Genomic DNA, 20,140 nt, shown 5'->3' on the forward strand with positions numbered 1-20,140 from the left:
TCAATCTCTCTTTTGTGGCAATATCCTAACATATTTTGTTATTTTTGATTCAGAAGAGATATTTACAGCCTGAAATCTTGGCGGATGTTGGTCATGTATAATTTTTCTTTTTCAATTGGTTATGTTTAATGATAATCTCTCCTTTCTAAAGACTGTGCATGGGTATTTATATGGAATATGGTAGTCTGCAGATTTATATATTCAGATGTTTGTTACAAAGGCAAATTAGGAGGAAAAAAATGAGTTTATCTTACTGATGACAGAAAACGTAAGTTAGAGGGAGAAAAAGAAGAAAATAAGGAAGAGAAACAAAAGGGAAAAACGAAAAGAAAAAATTCGTACATTTCTTTCTTCTTTTGTAATGTATCCAAAAATTGAATTTGTGTCTTCCTTCTGCTTTTTCATGCTTTTAATTTCCTTCCTCTTTCTTATTCTTTTTCTTTTTTGGTTTATCATAAATACAAGAAATTTTGAAAAATACCAATATAGAAACTGCGCATGTATATTTATATAGAATAGTGCAGTTTGCACAATTATTTATATGTCTGTTACAAAAATAAATTAGGAGAACAACAAAGGAGTTTTTCTTAGTGATGGAGGAAAACATAACTTAGAGGGAGAAAAAGAAGAAAAGAAGGAGGGAGAAAAAGAAGAAAAGAGAAATAAAAGGGAAAAATGAAAGAAAAGAGTCGTACATTTCTTTCTTCTTTTTACATAGTGTGTCAAAAAAAATTGGATTTGTAACTTCTTCTCCGTTTTCATGTTTTTAATTTCCTCCCTTTATCTTTTTTTTTTGGTTTATCATAAACTACAAAAAACTTTATGAAGTACCAATATAGTGGGTGTGTGTATATATATATAGAGAGAGGGGGTCACGTAATGTGACATAATTATCGCTAAGAAACACATTTATAATTATCATCCCTTTTTTCCCTTCAAATTATTTTTTTGGAAATAATTATATGAAAAGTCTTGGAGCTCATCGAAAAATATATGTATGTACTGTAATTTTCTCAAATTATAGAATTAAAATTATAAAGGACTTTTTTATATTCATTAATTTATTTTGTGACCGCGCGAAGCGCGAAAAATTCACTAGTTAAGATGATAATGCAGGCAAAAGTCTAATGGACCCGTTTTACGTCTTAAGTGATCGTCTAAAATTTTAAGTTAATGATATTATTAGAATGATTTTTATTAATCGAAGAAAATAGTAACACGTCTTTTCAGTAAACAACAAAAAAAATACTCGGATATTGTCATTATCTTACCCTAAACTTTGATGTTCCTCTTCTTACCTTTTTTTCCCAATTTTTTTAAAGTTTGATATTACTAGGACTTTCTTGATGTCCTACGATATATTACAGCATTCATACTTAAGAATTATTCTCGTGTGAATATAAAAGTTCACATTTTGAACGTTAGAAAAGTGTTACCACATCCTATCCATTTATCATAATGAGATTTATTATTAGTTTTGCATTTAGTGGACCCTTCAATAAAATAACATTATTGGATTCATGAGTGGATTTTTTCCACACAAAATCTTACTCAATCCACTCAAAAATTGCATTGTCTTCTATTATTGACTTAGAAATAAAGGAGTTTAACTTCGGCATATAGATAGTATGTACTTAGTTTTTTATGCCTTCGGATTATATTGACTTATAACAACATATAATTGTTTACAAAAGTTAGAATAGATAACTTACCATAATAACAAAATTGACAAATTCGACACAATTCGGTGAATATCAATGTCGTCCAAAAAACATCATTTTGATGCTTAACTGTAATAATTTAATATTATTTTATTCTCTTTTAATGTCAGTTTATATATTTGTTAGGGTAAATTACACAAACCTCTTTTCTAAATTGGATGGAAAAATTGAAGAGACCTTTTTCTAATTATAAAAATTACAAGAACTTCTAAAAAATATCATTGTAGAGACCTATGCTTCATACTAGATATGGGTAAACAAAAGACACAGAAAGTAAAAACTAAGAGAGAGGAAAAAGATTATTCGACATACATGATTCTTTAACAAGGGGTAGCTTAATATTTCCCCCAAACTAGTTGTGACTTAACTATATTATATGTTCTTGTGATATAGTCATTGCTTTATGTATTAATTAAAGTAAACGGATTTCTCATGCCAATTGATGGTATGCCAATTTCAGAATCAAGAAAATATTCTATCAATTTCATGATTAATATTTATTATAATGCTCGTACTCTTCAAAATAATCATTAAATGTACGCTGAATCCTCCAAAAATAATGTAAATTTTGGAGGATCCAATATGAATACGAAAATATTTTCAGAGAATCCAAGCAATATCTTTGATTTATTATGTTCTAACATACTTCATTTTATTTATTACTCCCTCAGGTCCATTTTAATTGATTTTTGGCTATTTTCACACATATTAAGAAATTTAACTTTTAACGTTAATTAACTATAAAATTGATCATATTAACCTTTACTGTCTTTTAAATTTATTCATTGTTAATATAACAGATACTTCAAGACTCGTTATTCCTTGGGCAATTTTGACAAAAGAAGTTAATTTCATCTTCATATCTGAAAAACTTAAATATTTGGAATCACAAGAAAGGCCAAAAAATTAATTAAAGTAGACGGAATGGAGTACTAAAAGTTGATCTAAGTGGTTAAAGAAAGAAGGGAAAGTGTGGAAAATTTTCTGTATTTTCTGATTGATTTCTTTCTGTACAAGCCATGTATATTTATACAAGTATATTCCTAGTAAAAGAAAATTAGAACTAAAAATAGAAATAGAATAATTCTATGGTATTTGTACACTTGTCATGTACGTACTAAACTAATTATAACAAAATAGCCAACTAATATTCTTTCCTATCTCTCGTGCGTGTGAACCTTCTTATATGTGTGAGAAGGTTCCAGAATTGTGTTATTATTTACATGGTCTAGATTAAATCTATCATGATCAACTTTAGACACTAGGATGCTACCATGTGTCCCTTCAGATTTGAGACTAGATTTTAAACACTTTGTTTTGTCCGAAATTATTCCTTCTTCTTTGATTCTCACACCTTTCCTCTTTTCTTCTTCTCTGCTGTGTGAGCCCGTGGTAAGATTGATTTCCAACATCCTTCCTCAAGTTGGAGGGGAACGACGAGATCCACAACTTGCTAAGAATTGAACGATGGGAAGGCCCTGACAACGGCTTGGTAAATAGATTTGCAAGCTGAGATTTTGATGGCACAAAAGAGAGGGAAATGAGGCTGGAAAGAAATTGCTGTCGAACAAAATGGCAATCTAACTCCACGTGTTTGGTACACTCATGGAACACGAGGTTTTATGCAATATGAATGGCAGATTGACTATCGAAGAGAACAGGAACCGACAATGAAGGTGGTATAGAAAGATCGTCAAGAAGACGAGTGAGCCATGTTAGTTCGGCGATAACCTTACACATAGAACAATATTCCGCCTCAGCGGAAGACAAAGACAAAAAATCATGTTTCTTTGACTTCCAGGAAATAGGAGACCCACCAAGTGCGATATAGAAGCCACTAACAGACCGTCTGGTTTTCGGACATAAAGTCCAGTCAGCATCGCAAAAAGGTACGAGCTTTAGGGATAAGGCTGAATTGAGGATGATCCCTTGACCTGGGTTTGTTTTCGGATATTGTAACATTCGAAGGGCTGTTGTGAGATGAGGAAGTTTGGGGATTTGCATGAATTGGCTCAATTTAAGAACGATAAATGAGAGATCTGGCCTTTGTATGAGTCAAATAATTTAATTCTACCACTAGATGTTGATATAATGTTGGATTTGAGAGAGGAGGCTCTGATTCTGCTGTAAGCTTGGATGAAGGATGAAGGAGAGAAGCCACACATGAGGAATCTGCAATGTTAAATTCATTCAGCAAGTCCAGGTAAACTTCCTTTGACACACAATAATTCCTTGTCGTTCTCTTAGAATCTCCATGCCTAGAAAGTAATGTAGATTACTTAGATCTTTCACTTTAAATTCACAATTGAGGAAAGACTTCAAGGTTGTAATTTCTGCTGAATCATTTCCACTAATTAGAATATCATCGGCGTACACAGCCACAATTGTAGTCAAAACACCCTATCTTTTAAAAAATAAAGAATAATTGTTCATAGAAGAAGAATACCCTTTGAAACTCAATGCTCCAGCAAGCCTAGCATACCATTGTCGTGAGGCTTACTTTAAACCATAGAGGGACTTTCAAAGTAAACAAACATGATTAGGACTTGGAGGTGATAATACAACAGAGAATTTCAAATAAATTTCCTCTTGTAAATCTCCATGTAGGAAAGCATTACTGATATCTAACTGATTAATTGGCCAGTCTTTCTTAGTAGCCACTGCCAATAAACATCTAATGGTGGTCATTTTGACCATAGGGAAAAAGTTTCTATGTAGTTTATCCCCTCTCTTTGGATGTCCCCCTCACTATCAACCTAGTCTTGAGTCTTTCAATGATCCCATCTGATTTGTGTTTGACCTTGTAAACTCATTTACAAGGTAGTGCCTTTTTGCCAGGTGGTAACACCACCACATCCCAAGTATGATTTGACTTTAAAGCCTCTATTTCTGAATTCATGGCCTCTTGCCAACCAGGGTGCGTTGAGGCTTGAGTGAAACTAGTAGGTTTTGAGATTTGTGAAATAGACTGCAACACATGTTGATTGTGAGATGATAAAATCTCAAAAGAACATACATTAGACACAACAGGATCTACAAAACAAGATATAAGGTTAGTGAGGAAAATATTGTTACAAAAAAAATCCTTGAGCTGACTTGGCCATTTAGACTCTCTAGAAGATCTCCTAAGTAAAACAGGTGTGGTGGTTTGAAGAGTATTTCTGGACATTGGTGAATGTGAAGGATGTCGATAGGGATATCGGGTAAAGATAGGTGAAAAAGACATGTTATGGGTAGAGCTACAAGATTCAGGTGGGCTGGAAGGAATGACAGAAGGTGGAGGCAATGGGTGATTAGTTGTAGTTGAAGGGATATTGGGGTTAAGTATAGTATCAGGGAATAGAAAGTCAAGATATAGAGGATCTTATGGAGAAACAAGAAGGAAAATAGAATTAGGTTGTGTAGGAGTGGATGCAAAAGGAAATTCGTCCTCAAAGAAATAAACATCCCTAGACACTATAATCTTCCTTGTGTCCAATTCCAGCAACTAGTAACCTTTCTGCCTAAGAGGATAACCTAGTTTTGCTCTTAGATCAAATTTGTCTCTCTCACGAGATAAAGTAGAAGCATAGCATAGACAACCAAAAATCTTGAGAGTATCATAAGAGGGAGATTGTTTGAACAGCACATAGTAGGGTGTTCTTCCTTGAATAACCTAAGAATGCATCATGTTAATCAAATAAGTAGCAGTCAGTACACATTCTCCCCAATAAGTAATAGGAACCTTAGAGTAGAAAAGTAGAGCTCGAGTAGTCTCTATGAGATATCTGTCTTTTCTCTCAACTACTCCATTTTATTGAGGAGTAGCAACACATAATGTTTGATGAAAACTACCCTGAGAATGAAGGAAAGTAGATTCTTGTGTGTCTTTCCCTAGCTCAAAAGCATTGTCTGTCCTTAGTTGTTTCACCTTGGTGACAAACTGTCTTTCAACCATTGTGAGAAAGTTCTTTAAAACCTCAAATGCATTACTTTTGGTGCTCAATAAAAAAGTTCAAGGGCCCCTACTAAAATCATCTACAATAGTTAAGAAATATTTGAAACCATTGTATGTGGGAACTCTGTAAGGTCCCCCATATGTCTACATGGATTATCTCAAATGCTTGCTTTGATTTAATATGACTCAAAGGAAATGGATGTCTAGTTTTCCTAGCTTTGGGACAAATATCACAGTAACATTCAGAACTTGAAGGAAAATGAATAAAATTGAGACGTCTCAGTGATGAAATAGGCAAATGCCCCAATCTAATATGCCAAAGAGTTACATCAGAATTTGCATTAGTAGAAAAAGGAAATACTGAACTTTGACTAAAAATATCATGACATGAAACTACATTCTTTTTATTGCTATTCCTAAAATTCAATGCATTAGGCTTCAAAAGATATAGTACCTATTTCGGTTCACCAAAAACTTGACCCCTGTTCATTGAAGAGGCCCACAACATACATAGAGTAGAAGAGAATGCGAGTATGCACTTAAACCTATTAACAGACAATAAATTATATCTGAAAGTAGGAACATGAAGGACGTTTTCCAGAATATAACCTGGCAGAATAGAAACCTTCCCTATATGTGTTACTGTGACCGTAAAGGAATTAGGCAGATTTATATGCAAAGGAACATGTAGTGGAGACAAGGAAACAAAAATATTTGAGTCAAAACACATATGCTCTGAAGCTCCAGAGTCTATAATCCATATACTAGTATTAAAAACTGAAAGACAGGTTTCAGAATACTTGATAATAGTACCAGCCACTGCATGAGCATTGATATCTGAACTTGGATTTCATGTATTAGCAATCTTGACTTGTTTGATCAATTGAAATAATTGTGTAAACTGACCCTTAGAGAGGTGCTGGTTCAAAGCATCAGAATAATTGCTAGCATCATCCCCCTATTCTCCTGAAATAGCACCATTTCTTTTTATGGTTCCCTGACCTATTTTTGGATTTGCAAACTCAAAATCCTCTGGAAAGCCAATTAATTTGTAACAGTCTCCCATACTATGTCCTATTTTCTTGCAGTAGGAACATGAAATATTTGGATTAAACTTTGTCTTCTTTGCCTTAAGGAATGATGGTTTTTGTGCTGAATTTCTAGTCTTCTGAAAACTATTTGCAGTTCTTTGAAACTGCCCTGATAATTTTTGTTTCCCATTTCTTTGTGGGAAGTTTGCATGCCCTGCAAAAGTACCCTGTCCTTGAAGATTTTCTTGGTTCATTGCCATGAAAGATGAAGTATCAGTAGAGACAAGGGGGTTAGCATACACCTCTCTTTGATTTTCATCTTGTATAATCAGTGAGTAAGCATGGTCAATACTGGGTAGAGGGTTCATCATGATTATGTTTCCTCTAGCCTGACCATATACTTCATTCAAACCCATCAAAAATTGAATGAGTCTTTCATCCTCTTGTGATTTTTTATGTGCTTTCTTTCCCTCATAGTGCAAGTGCATTTGATGTCGCAATTAAGTGAATCTAGCTCATCATATAATCGTTTAAGCTTTGTGAAATAACTAGCTATATCACATGTTCCTTGAGTTAATCCAGCTAATTCTTTCTGTAGATGGTATAACTTTGCACCATTGGACTGTCCAAATCTATGTTCCAAACTGGTCCATAAATTCCTTGCAGATTTGGAGTAGATTACACCATCTCCAATATCTTTGGAGAGAGAATTCAGCAGCCAGAATGTAACCATATCATTACATCTACTCCATGGTTGAAAGTCTTTGGAAGTAGGAGCTGGAGCTGGAGCTGGAGCTGGAGCTGGGCAATTCCCATTTATAAAGCCCAACTTGCTTTTTGCTGAGAAAGCTATTAAGAGAGATCTTTTCCAGCCCTGATAGCCTCTTCCATCGAAAACAGCATTCACCAAACTCATGTCAAGTGCATCTGAGGAGTGAAGGATGATTTGGATCGAAATTGGGTCCATTTCCAGTTGAAGACCCACTTGCTTGCATTTCAGTTGAATCAGGCATGATAAAAAGAGAATGAAAAGCAAACAAAAATCAGAGGAGAGGTGAAGCTGAATTCCCTTGGATCGAGCTACTGCTCTGATACCATGAAAGAAAGAAGGGAAAGTGTGGATTTTTTTTTTTGGTATTTTCTGGTTGATTTCTTTCCGTACAAGCTATGTATATTTATAAAAGTATATTCCGAGTAAAAGAAAGCTGGAAAGAAAAATAGAAATAGAAAAATCCTACAGTATTTGTACACTTGTCATGTATGCACTAAATTAATTATAACAAAATAACCAACTAATATTCTTTCTATCTTTCATGAGTGTGAACCTTCTTATATGTGTGAAAAATTTCCAGAATTGTATTATTATTTACATGGTCCGGGTTTAATCTATCATGACCAACTTTAGACACTAGGATGCTGCCATGTGTCCCTTTAGATTTGAGACCAAATTTTAAACACTTCGTTTTGTCCAATTATTCCTTCTTCTTTGACTCTCACACCTTTCTTTTCTTTTTCTCTACTGTGTGCACCCATGGTGAGATTGATTTACAACAAGTGGTAACGTAATAACTCACCTCCGTCTCAAGTTTGTGACAAGTGTGGTTATTCATATAATATTATTTAATAAAACTTCACTTCCGTTTGAATTTATAAATAAATAATGAAAGCCAAACATTTTATGTTAAATACAAAAGGTAACCAAACAGTAAATTCAGAAGATAATCTTAGTGCCTTCTGTTTTATGATTGAATTATTATTTTGACTGTTCAATGCGCATGACTTGTGAATAGTCAAAAGAAGGAAATACTTTTACCCTCACATTAAAAAAAACAATAATTTTTTATTAATGGTCAAGACAAAAGGCAGTGTTAACTCATTGGCATATTATGGATGCAATATATTGTTGCTAATATCTAAAAAGATAAGAGAAAACAGGAATTATAGAATTTTTTTTAAAAGGATAAAAAGAAGAAGAAGTTGTTTGACTTAAAAAGAATCTTTATCACGCTTGCAATTATTGATTATTGGATCCCACACAAATCCTGTCATGGAAAACATAAGTTGCTTTTACGAAGGTGTGCAAAGAATAGTTGTATTTGGTATTTCCTACGTCCAAGTTTACCTATCCATTATATTAAAAATAGATGTTTATTTTTATTTATTAAATTTGATAAACCAATGGATAATTTATCATTTTATATCTATTTTACCCATATCATTTTCTAACATTTTATTTATAATAGTCAAAATTAGTTTTTCAATAATAATAATAATAATGGGTGATATAATAAAATTATTATATTATTTATTGTTCCTTAAGGAATATACCAAGTTAATAATGGACAAGTAAACTTGACGGAGGAAGTAGTATGTGAAATTGAATATCTATCGTTTATTGCTACTTTTTGTGGGTTAACACTATTATTGATCAGGAATGATAAAAATTTTCTAATCTTAATAATCAGAACTTTTTGGTTCGAGTATTAAGAATGAAAATTACTGGCATGAAGCACTTCTCCGTATTGTATTTTATTTTTATTATTCAATTTTTTTCATGTAAAAACACTAATATTTTTTTTTGTAAATGGGCATTTCCATCATTTTTAAGTTTTTATTTTAATCAAACACATCCACTGCTTATGATCTGTTTAATTTTTTTGTTCAAACACATAATAACTATTTATTTATAAATTAATTTCAAAATTAAAAAGTATGTTTTACACTTGATACTTACCGGTTACTTCTAATCAACTACATCAAAACGGGTCTGAGATTCCGTCCAAAAGTTAAGGTTGTTAACGGATGTCTCACATTGGTGGATTATTTCAAAGTATATTATTTCACAATTAAAATAATGATAAAAAATGCAAGACCCTTATACATTAGACACCAAAGAATGTAATTTCCTCTTATTTTTATAAGTGAATATTACAATTAGATAACTCCGTTATACATATCGTAATTTTAACTAAATTAAAAGCAGAATCAAACTCTCTACAATGTGAAAAGGAAACTTATTTAAGTTTAACATAAAATAAAATGAACTAAGATAATAAAATTCAAACTCTGTCATGGTCAAAAAGTAGATAATCGTTATCAATTATGATAAGTAGGATCTTATTGGTTGAGTACAACTTTTAATAATTGAAATAACTTACACTTCATTTTGCTTTAGCTTTTTTAGTTCTTTTTCCCCCCCTTTAATATTCACTCCTATTTCTCTTAATTTTGGGAAAGCATTATTATGGTGATAATGGGTGGGGCTTTTTATGCAAAACAAAAGAAAATTAAGAGGTGAAGACCAAACGTTGTCTTATAGCATGCCATTGTACAGTTGTTATGTCATATTCCACCATGACATTATTTTTTCGCTTTTCTCAACAAAAAAATAAGTACAAATGATTGACGATGGCCCCCTCAAAGAACAAATTTCCTTTTTTTTTTTCCTACCGTTTATTAGACGAGGTTTTTTAAGGATAGAAAATACTTGATTATAAAAATAACTATTTCGAGTCAAAATACTTTTAACCATAGTCAGTGATAAAAGTTTATATGCGAGTCTTGAATTCATCTATTTGATGTAAATATTAGCAGGGGCTAAATTTTTAAATGTCACAAATAATAAATTTTTTGATATACGTTCAACATCTAAACCAAGAAAAACAAATAAGGTTAAGAATTTAGGGCTAACAATGCAGCAAAGAAACTAACGTTCTCTGCAAACTCCAGTGCAGTCAACCCAACCATAGTGAACATAGTCAAAGGTAATCGAGCTCAATACTTAGGACATGAACTTAATTACTTTCCCCCACCCTGAAGGATGGAATTAAAGTTGTCAAGCTAAGTGTCAATACCATACTGCAAAATCAAAAATGGAAGTCGACCTAATTGGTTATGTAATTGGGGGTTAACCCTACATTTAAATACATACTTAAGTTTCTCTATGGGATATGAAATGCTGTCACAACTCCTCAGGTTTATCTCCATGATGAATGCTATTTTATATTTAGATTTGACAATGAAGAAGATAAACTAAAGATTCTACAAAATGGACCTTATACTTACAACAATAGACCTATGATTCTGAAGCAATGGGTACCAAACTTCAAATTAGCTGAAAAACCACTGAATGCAATACCAGTATGGGTAGTGTTCCCAAACCTACCCATCTAGTATTGGGCGATAGAAAACTTGGGATGAATAGCTAACTTCCTGGGGAAACCAACCTGTACTGATAAGCTCACAGCAAAAGAAGAAAGAATCTCCTAGCCAGGGTGCTTATTGAAATGGATGTGGCTCAGCCTCTCCTTGAATCAGTAACACTAGAGGAGCTTGATGGTAGCTGCATTTTGCAACCAATTGAGTATGAATAGAAACCAGAATACTGCCAGGAATGCTTGCAGATTGGTTAGCACAAAGCAAACTGCAAAGCACAGACTAAGACACACTCTGAAACAATTGACAAGCAACAACCAAAGAGACAAAAGAAGAAAGTAAAGCAGCCACAATGGAAATCCAAACCCAGTACAGAGCCATCTGCTGATGCTACTGAAAAGACAGACGATGGACCAAAGGAAAAACACAAGGAAGTGAATGCTATAGAGGAAAGCTATGAAACTCAAAGATTATGCAATGACAGGGAAAATCAGAAGATGGATGAAAAAAAGGATACCAGGTCAAGGTCTCCATTAGTAACTGAAGATGTTGAACAATTCCTACGCCAGAACAGATTTAGTGTGCTAAGGATACAACCCGATAAAGCTAATATCAGCCTGGTAAAAGGGGATAATTTAAACAAAGATCCCCCATGATCATTTGCTCATGGAATATAAGAGGGCTAAACAAGCCCTACAAGCAAAAAGAATTGAAATCCTTTTTTCTTAAAAATAAAGTGGTACTGCTGGGATGTCTAAAAACTAAAATAAAGCAGAGCAGAAAAAATAAAAAGAAAGTTAGGAGCTGAGTGGCTGATACATGCAGACTATACAGTCACCCCTAAAGGTAGATTGTGGATTTGCTGGAAACCTCACAAGCTTTCAGTAACCATTTTGCTATCGAATATGTAACTGCTACACTGTAAGGTTGAAGACAAGGAGTCGCAATTTGCCTGCCACATGACCTTTGTATATGGAAAGAATACACAAAATAAGAGAAAAGACTTATGAAGACAACTGGAACTAATTAGCACACTGATGTCTGATCACTGGGTTGTCATAGGTGACTTCAATACAATCCTCTCTGTGCAAGATAGAGTAAATAGATTGCCTGTGAAACAATTAGAGATTGAAGATTTTCAAAACTGCATACAAGAGACTAGACTTGGTCAAATATGATGACCCAAAAGGTCATCACTTGTTTTAGAAATGAATTATATATTCTGAAGCCTTAGAAATCTCTTTCAGTATCACCTCAATTTGCTGCGCAATTCGGGCGCGTAGCCGGAAAGCCAATATGTGAAAATCTGTGAAAAATGATGAATTTTATCTTTAAAATAAATTAATTTAACTTCGGTCAATATTTTGGGTAAAAATATGGGACTTGGGCGTATGCCCGAAATCGAATTCCGAGGTCCCAAGCCCAAGAAATGAAGTTTTTTAAAAAAATTATTTTCTGGAATATTATTGAGTTTTTGGAAATGATACGTGTTTAGAACTTGATAGTATCAGGCCTGTATTTTGGTTCCGGTGCCCGGTACAGGTCTTATATGTGATTTAAGATAAGTCTGTGAAATTTGGTAATAAACGGACTTGAGATGACGTGAATCAAATCGTATTTGAGAAAATTGGAAAATTTGAAGTTCTTAAGAAATTTCATGATTTTGATGCTAAATTCATAGTTATTGATGTTACTTTGGTGATTTGAATGCACGAGCGAGTCCGTATGATGTTTTTAGGTTGGTGTGCATGTTTGGTTTGGAGCCCCGATGACTCGGGTGAGCTTTGAATAGGCCACAGATTGGAATTTGGACTTAGAATGTTGCAGATTTTATTTGGTATGCTTCAGGCCTGCAGGTGCTTCGCAATTGCGAAGCCTGGCTCGCAAATGCGAGCAATGAGTCGTAAATGCGAGAAGTGTTCTGGGCTGCCTTGGGTCGCAAATGCGACAACTTTATCGCAAAAGCGATTACGCAAATGCGAAGATTCCCTGAACTCCCCAGTCGTCGCAAATGCGACAAATTTATCGCAAATGCGACTTTGCAAATGCGAGCTTAGTAGAGCCTGGGTTCGCAATTGCAAACCCTGATCTCAATTGCGATACCTGCAACATGTAAGTTCATAACTTAGATGCATTTTCAACCATTTTTCACATCTTCTCAAAATATAAACTCTCTAGGGCGATTTTTCAAAGGCAACTTGTTACACCCCATGTTTTCGTACGTAAGTGTACATCATAAGTCATTTAATGTAAGCTCAGAAACGGAATCATCTTTGAAAGTTTACAAAGCTAGTTCATCATGTCAACGTGGAGGTTACAAATATTTAAGATCATTGATACCAAGTAGCAAGAGGGTTTAAAGGCTTAAAATCTAAACAAATTGAAAAACATAAGTTTCGTCGAAAATCGACAAGTTGGAATATTTTACCATGTACTTTTGGAGTGAAACTAGGGTTATTAACATTATAAGGAGATTATAATATGAGTTATTTTAGTCGTATGATAGTTGGTTTTATGTTTTGAAGTCAAGCGAGTTATGAAACAAAAGTTGAAAAAGGTCATCACAAGTTCCATTCATAAATATGCTGAAAATTAGGCCAAATGTAACTGAGCTTTTCTCCCAATATACTTGGAATTAAGGGATAATCTACCTACAAAATTAAAGATCTATGAGTCTAGTTTCTAAAGCATTAAATCGTTTGTCGATATAAAGTCGGAGTAAGGAGATACTCGTATTTTTGCAAGACTGTGCAGGCTGGTAGGTGACAAGTAGGTGCATCACCTACTTGCCAAAATGAGAGGACTCAATTAAAAGCCCCAAAGTCGGCCAAGAGGGGTATTTTAAGGGATTATAATCTCATTTATTTCACCCATCTTCCAGACCTTGAAAACCTAATTGAACCCCTGCAACTCCTCCCCAAAATTCCCACACAAACCCTAGGGTATTCCGGGTATTACGACGGGATTATAGTGCTGAAAAGTCCGGACAACTTGCTAGTTTCTCTTTCTCCTTCTTGTAACCGTGTTGAGGAACTTATTTTTAATGACTAAGGACCAGGTTTTGTGGGTTATACTCAGTACAAGGTAAGTTTATGCTTCTCCTTCCATTATCTATGCGTTTGCGAGTTGTAACTCGATCGTAAGGAATAGACCTAGCTAGTTTCGAAAGAATGATATGTTATTTGTTCTTGCGTAATGGTTAGCTGGCTGGTTATGAACATATTTTTAAGTTAAATTCATGGCTGGTTTATTGGATAAGAGGTATAATGATATACTTTTGGTCGTATTTCTCAATTTGAAAGAAAAGACAAGTCGAAACGTGTTTAAGTAAACTGAAAATATTATTTTTGAGTTGATGAACTTGTGGGACTATTTTTGGGTTGTTTCTTGTTGGTATTGGGTGTTCTCTTTTACTACTGTTTTTATGGAGTTGAGAGGAGGAAAGGCGTGGAGAAACACCATTTAATGACAAGGTTGTTTGTTGGTCGTTCGTCGTAGCATTTTCGGATTGTTTGACACTATTATGGTTGTCGTGTTATGTATGAAGTGATAGGGGTAAGATTGCGACGTCATTAGCTTTTGTTAATAAAGGTGAAGTCATATATATAGGGTAGGTGCTGTCCGTTTCATTGTAAAATAGGTTGTGGTCGATACATAATAGTTACGACGCTTAAACGATAACGAGAGTGTCATTTCTCTTATTGTAGACTAAGGAGCCGTGAAATTGCATAGCTTGAGGTTGGGAAGAATATACAAGGTATGTTAAGGAACTTACTTCTTTCTTTTGGCATGATCTAAAGTGACATGAACATAAACGGTACGCTAATTCATAACGGATCTACTCCTAGAAACTAAGGTTGTCCATGTTGTTCTTTCCTTATAAAGTTATTCTAAACAAGTGTGTATGATCCTTAAATCCTTCTAAGGTTCATATTGAAGGTAGGGATGTCCATAATGTTCTTAAGTCACCCCAAAAGTTTTAGAACGTGATTCCATGAGTCGAGCATGAATTTTATATATATATATATATATATATATATATATATATATATATATATATATATATCTATTTTACTCTACCAAGCCACGCTATAGTTGGCTGGGTACGACACCTATTGTGCAACCACTGATCAGTTGGGATTACCGAGCTCCACGTAGTTGGGTAGGATTCTACCGAGCCTTATGATGGCCGACTACGTTTTTACCTAGTCCTCGTTGAGGCCGGATACGATATGATGATGATGATGACCACAGAGGCGTATGCTTTTTAAAAGTTTATATATATATATATATATGTATTATGCATTTCATGTTAGTAGCCCCCAGAGGCACTCAGATATTACAGGTTGTATCTTCTCTATCTCTCTTTACACTAATGTTCTTGTTTATGTTTTCTTGCCTTACATACTTGGTACTTTATTCGTACTGACGCTCCTTTTGCCTGGGGATGCTGCGTTTCATGCCCGCATGTCCCGGTGGACAGGTTGAGAGTCCTCCAAGTAGGCTATCAGCTTAGCGAAAGGTGTTGGTGCACTCCACTTGCTCCGGAGTTGCCTATTTGGTCAGTATGATTTGGACATGTATTGATTGGTATGGCGGGGCCTTGTCCTGACCTTTATGACGTTTATGTACTCTTAGAGGCTTATAGACAGATGTCATGTATATGGATACTTTTATGGCATTGTCGGCCTATTTTTGAGTTTACAAATGGTCATGTCGGCCTTATATGCCCGTATGTCATATGTATAAGTTAGCATATCATGTTGGGTGGTCATATGTTGAGTATTCCCTTATGTTTCATTCTTGTTATCTCATGACGAGTTTTTTGGCTCATTTACCCATGATAGTATAATAAGAAAGATATGTTACGTTGGTACTCGATTGAGTAAGGCACCTGGTGCTCGTCGCGGCCCATTCGGTTTGGGTCGTGACATAACTTCTCTTCCAAATCGATTGTAAGTGGTTTCTAACTAATTTTCTTCAATTTTTAACATCTTTTCACTTGATTTCAACTCAAAATCAATGATTTTCATGGGGGAAATTGGGTGTTTTGGGTAGAACCTAGGTTTTTCAAAAATTGGGGATTTGGACCTCGATTAGAGGTCTGATTTCAAAACAAATTATGTATTTGAGTTCGTGAGGGAATGTGTAATCGGGTTTTGGTTCGATCCTCGGGTTTTGACCATGTGGGGTCTGCGGTGATTTTGACTTTTTGGGTAAAACTTTGGAAAACTCATTTTCCTGTATTAGAATTGATTCATTTAGCATTTATTGATGTAATTAAGTAACCTGTGGCTAGATACGAGCGAATTGGTGGTGGAATAAAGAGGTAAAGCGATAGTAGAGACTTGAATTGTGTTCGTGGCATCGAGATAAGTGTTTGGTCTAACCTTAGCTTGAAGGATTAGGAGTTGTGTCTTATTTGCTACGTGTTAATTGTAGAGTACGACGTATAGGCATGGTGACGAGTATCTATACGTCGGTGTAAAGCATGCCCGTGAGTCTTGTATTGTAATTGTTATGACTCCGTTATGGTTTAATGCGCTTCATATGAGGATTATCATTATTGTTCCCTTGCTAGGATGTTATTATCACTATTGTTCCCTTGCCGGGATGTTTGTCTTGATATTATTGTTCCCTTGCCGGGATATTGTTGAAATATTATTGTTCCCTTACCGGGATTCTTTTGTGAATGTTGTTGATTTGTAAATGGGATTGGGTGGCATGCCGCCACGGAAATATATGAAATGCGAGCGGGTTGCACGCCCGCAACGAGATATATGAAAAGGGAGCGGGTTGCACGCCTGCAACAAGATATATAAAATGGGAGCGAGTTAACGCCTGCAACGAGATATGTGAAATGGGAGAGGGTTGCACGACTGCAACAAGATCTATGAAATGGGAGCGAGTTGCACGCCTGCAACGAGATTTGTGAAATGGGAGCGGGATGCACGCCTGCAACAAGATATATGAAATGGGAGCGGGTTGCACGCCTGCAACGAGATATATGTTATGAGATCGGGTTGCACGCCTGCAACAAGATGTGAAATGAAAGAGAATTCTGCATTTGTTTTCCTTATCCTTGTTAGTAATTGGATTTTGGTTTCTTTATATTCTCTTGAAATTTTGTTGTTATTTGTTATTCCCTAAAGCATGTTTCCTCTGCCCAATTTTAACTGTAATTATCTGCTTCTATTTCCGCTTTTTATGATATAACTGCACAGGTTTATTTGGTAGCCTGGTCCTAGCCTCGTCACTACTTCGCCAAGGTTTGGCTAGACACTTACCAACACATAGGGTCGGTTGTGCTGATACTACACTCTGCACTATTTTATGCAGATCCGAGTATTGTAGACTTCAGACCATAGTAAGGTTGTTGCCTTCAGTCCAACAGGTGACCCGAGGTAGTCTTGCAGGCGTCCGTGGGCCTTGTTGTCACCTCTTATATTTCCTTTATCCTGTTTCCTTTACTCATTTTAGAAATAGTGTATATTTTATCTTTCAAACTTTGTATGTAGTATTCTTAGATTGTCTGTGAAACCGTGACACCAAATTCTGGGTAGAGCTGAATTTAGACTTCCGCAGTTTGTATTAAGATTAATTATCAGATTTTATCTTCCGCTTAATTATTTTCGCTAATTGCATGATATCTACTCGTCACTGATAATGGTTTAAAACTGGAAAAGGTTAAGTAATTAGAATAACTTGGGTTGCCTATCTTTCACCAGTAGGCACCATCACGGCTCTTGAGGGTGGAAAATTCTGGGTCGTGACAAGTTATTATTAGAGCTCTAGGTTACATGGGTCTCACAGTTCACAGACAAGCTTAGTAGAGTCTGAGGTATCGGTATGGAGACGTCTGTATTTTTCCCCCAGAGGCTACAGAGTTAGGAAAGACTTCACATTTATTCTTTCTTGTCGTGCGGTTTGGTTTCGCAATGCTAATTGGATTTCTACTCTATTCTTTCGCATATGGAGATAAAACGCGCTTCCTCATCCACTGATCAGCAGCCTGAGCCCCTAGCAGCAGCTCCCACGAGGTAGAGGGCAAGGCCGTGCTAGAGGCCGAGGCAGGGACAGAGCTCAGCCCAGAGCAACTGCACCAGCGGCGGAGCCTCAGGTTGACTTTGATGATGAGGTTCCAGCCCCAGCAGTTCCGGTAGGACCAACTTAGGTCCCAGAGGGGTTTATTGCTACCCAGTACTCCAAGATTCTCTGGTTCGTCTAGTGGGCCTTATGAAGAGTGTCACCCGGGGAGGCTTTCTTCCTGTAGCCTTAGCCGTCTCTCAGGCTAGAGGAGGAGCCCAGACTCCTGCACTCGCACTCCGGAGCAGGTAGCTCCCCAGTTTCAGACTCCAGAATTTCAGCCAATTGGAGCAGTTTAGCCGGGTGTGGTAGCCCAGACCGGTGATGGAGTAGCTATATCTGCCGATGCTTTGTAGAGATTGGACAGGTTTACCAAGCTCTTCACTACTACTTACAACGGTGCTTCTTCTGAGGATCCCTAAGATTGTTTATATAGTTGTCATGAGGTTCTCAGTAACATGGGGATAGCGGAGACCAATGAGATCAATTTTGCTACTTTTCGCTTGTTTGGATCCGCCAAAACTTGGTGGAGAGATTATTACTTGGCTAGACTAGCCGGATCACCAGCTTTGACTTGGGAGCAGTTTACCTAGCTATTTCTGGAGAAGTTTCTCCCTATTACTCAGAGAGAGATCTATCGAAGACAGTTTGAGCATCTCCAGCAGGGTTCTATAATTGTTACTCAATATGAGACCAGATTCATCGACTTGGCTCATCATGCTCTTATCATACTTTCCATCGAGAGAGAGAGGGTGAGGAGGTTCATTGAGGGACTTATCCAGCCTATTTGACTTCAGATGGGCAAGGATACTGGGAGTGATATTTCTTTCCAAGAGGCGACCAATGTGGCCAAGAGAGTTGAGATGGTTCTATCGCAGGGAGGTGGTCAGGGGTCTGACAAGAGGCCTTGTCATTCAGGCCGATTCAGTGGTACCTCGTCTGGAGGTAGAGATTCGTATGGTAGAGGCCATCCTCCTAGGCCTTTTCAGTCAACACTTTAGGTTTCTCATGGTGCTTCAGGTGGCCGTGGTTCTCATATGCAGTATTCTGATCAGCAGTCCTATAGTGCACCACCGGCTTCTATCAGTGCACCACCGCTTTAGAGTTTCCAGGGTCGTCAGCCCCAGCAACCGAGGACTTGTTTTACTTTTGGCGACATGAGGCACATTGCTAGATATTGCCCTCGAGCACCGAGAAGTTCTCAGCAGCAGGGTTCTCGTGCCATGGTTCAGGCACCGAGTGTTCCACAGCCTGCCCAGCCAGCTAGAGGTAGGGGTAAATGTGCTAGAGGTAGAGGTAGATGTATTAGAGGTGGAGGCCAGCCAGCAGCAAGCTGTCCTAGAGATGTAGTTTAGGGTGGTGGGGCCCAGCCCTGATGTTATGCTCTTCCAGCCAGGCCCGAGGCTAAGGCTTCTGATGTAGTTATCACATGTACTGTTCTTGTTTGTAGTAGATATGCTTCGATTTTATTTGATCCAGGATCTACGTACTCCTATGTGTCATCTTATTTTGCACCGTATCTGGTCATGCCTAGTGATTGTTTGAGTGCTCCTGTTTATGTGTCTACACCGATGGGTGATTCTATTGCGGTAGATCGAGTCCAACATTCATGTATAGTTGTGATTAGGGGTCTTGAGACTCGTGTAGATTTGCTTCTGCTGGACATGGTTGATTTGATGTCATATTGGGGATGGACTGGTTATCACCTTACCACGCTATCTTGGACTGTCATGCCAAGACTATGACCTTAGCCTTGCTGGGTTTACCTTTTTTAGAGTGGAGAAGGACTCCTGGTCATTCTACCCGTAGTTTTATCTCATATATGAAGGCTCGACGTATGGTCGAGAAGAGGTGTTTGACCTATTTGGCCTATGTTCATGATTCTAGTGCTGAGGTTCCTTCAATTGATTCTGTGCCTGTTATTCGTGAGTTTCCTGAGGTATTTCCTTCAGACCTGCTAGGTATGCCACACGATAGGGATATTGACTTTTTCATTGATTTGGCTCTAGGCACTTAGCCTATTTCTATCCCGATGTATTGTATGGTCCCACCTAAGTTGAAAGAGTTGAAGGAGAAATTGCAAGACTTGCTTGAAAAAGGTTTCATTAGACCTAGTGTTTTGCCTTAGGGTGCGCCGCTGTTGTTTGTTAAGAAGAAGGACGGATCGATGCGAATGTGTATAGATTACCGACAGTTGAACAAGGTTACAA

General features: G+C 36.5%; 1 long non-coding RNA gene across 1 annotated transcript; it reads left to right on the forward strand.

Moving 5' to 3' along the window:
- The first annotated feature begins 2,710 nt into the window (after nucleotides 1–2,710).
- On the forward strand, nucleotides 2,711–7,995 carry LOC107776425 (uncharacterized). The gene is made up of 2 exons (XR_001645976.2): nucleotides 2,711–3,924; nucleotides 7,288–7,995. It is a non-coding gene; the product is annotated as an uncharacterized LOC107776425 (long non-coding RNA).
- Nucleotides 7,996–20,140: the final 12,145 nt, after the last annotated feature.

This window comes from Nicotiana tabacum, chromosome 16 (assembly GCF_000715075.1).
Source record: "Nicotiana tabacum cultivar K326 chromosome 16, ASM71507v2, whole genome shotgun sequence".
NCBI classification, from domain to species: Eukaryota; Viridiplantae; Streptophyta; class Magnoliopsida; order Solanales; family Solanaceae; genus Nicotiana; species Nicotiana tabacum.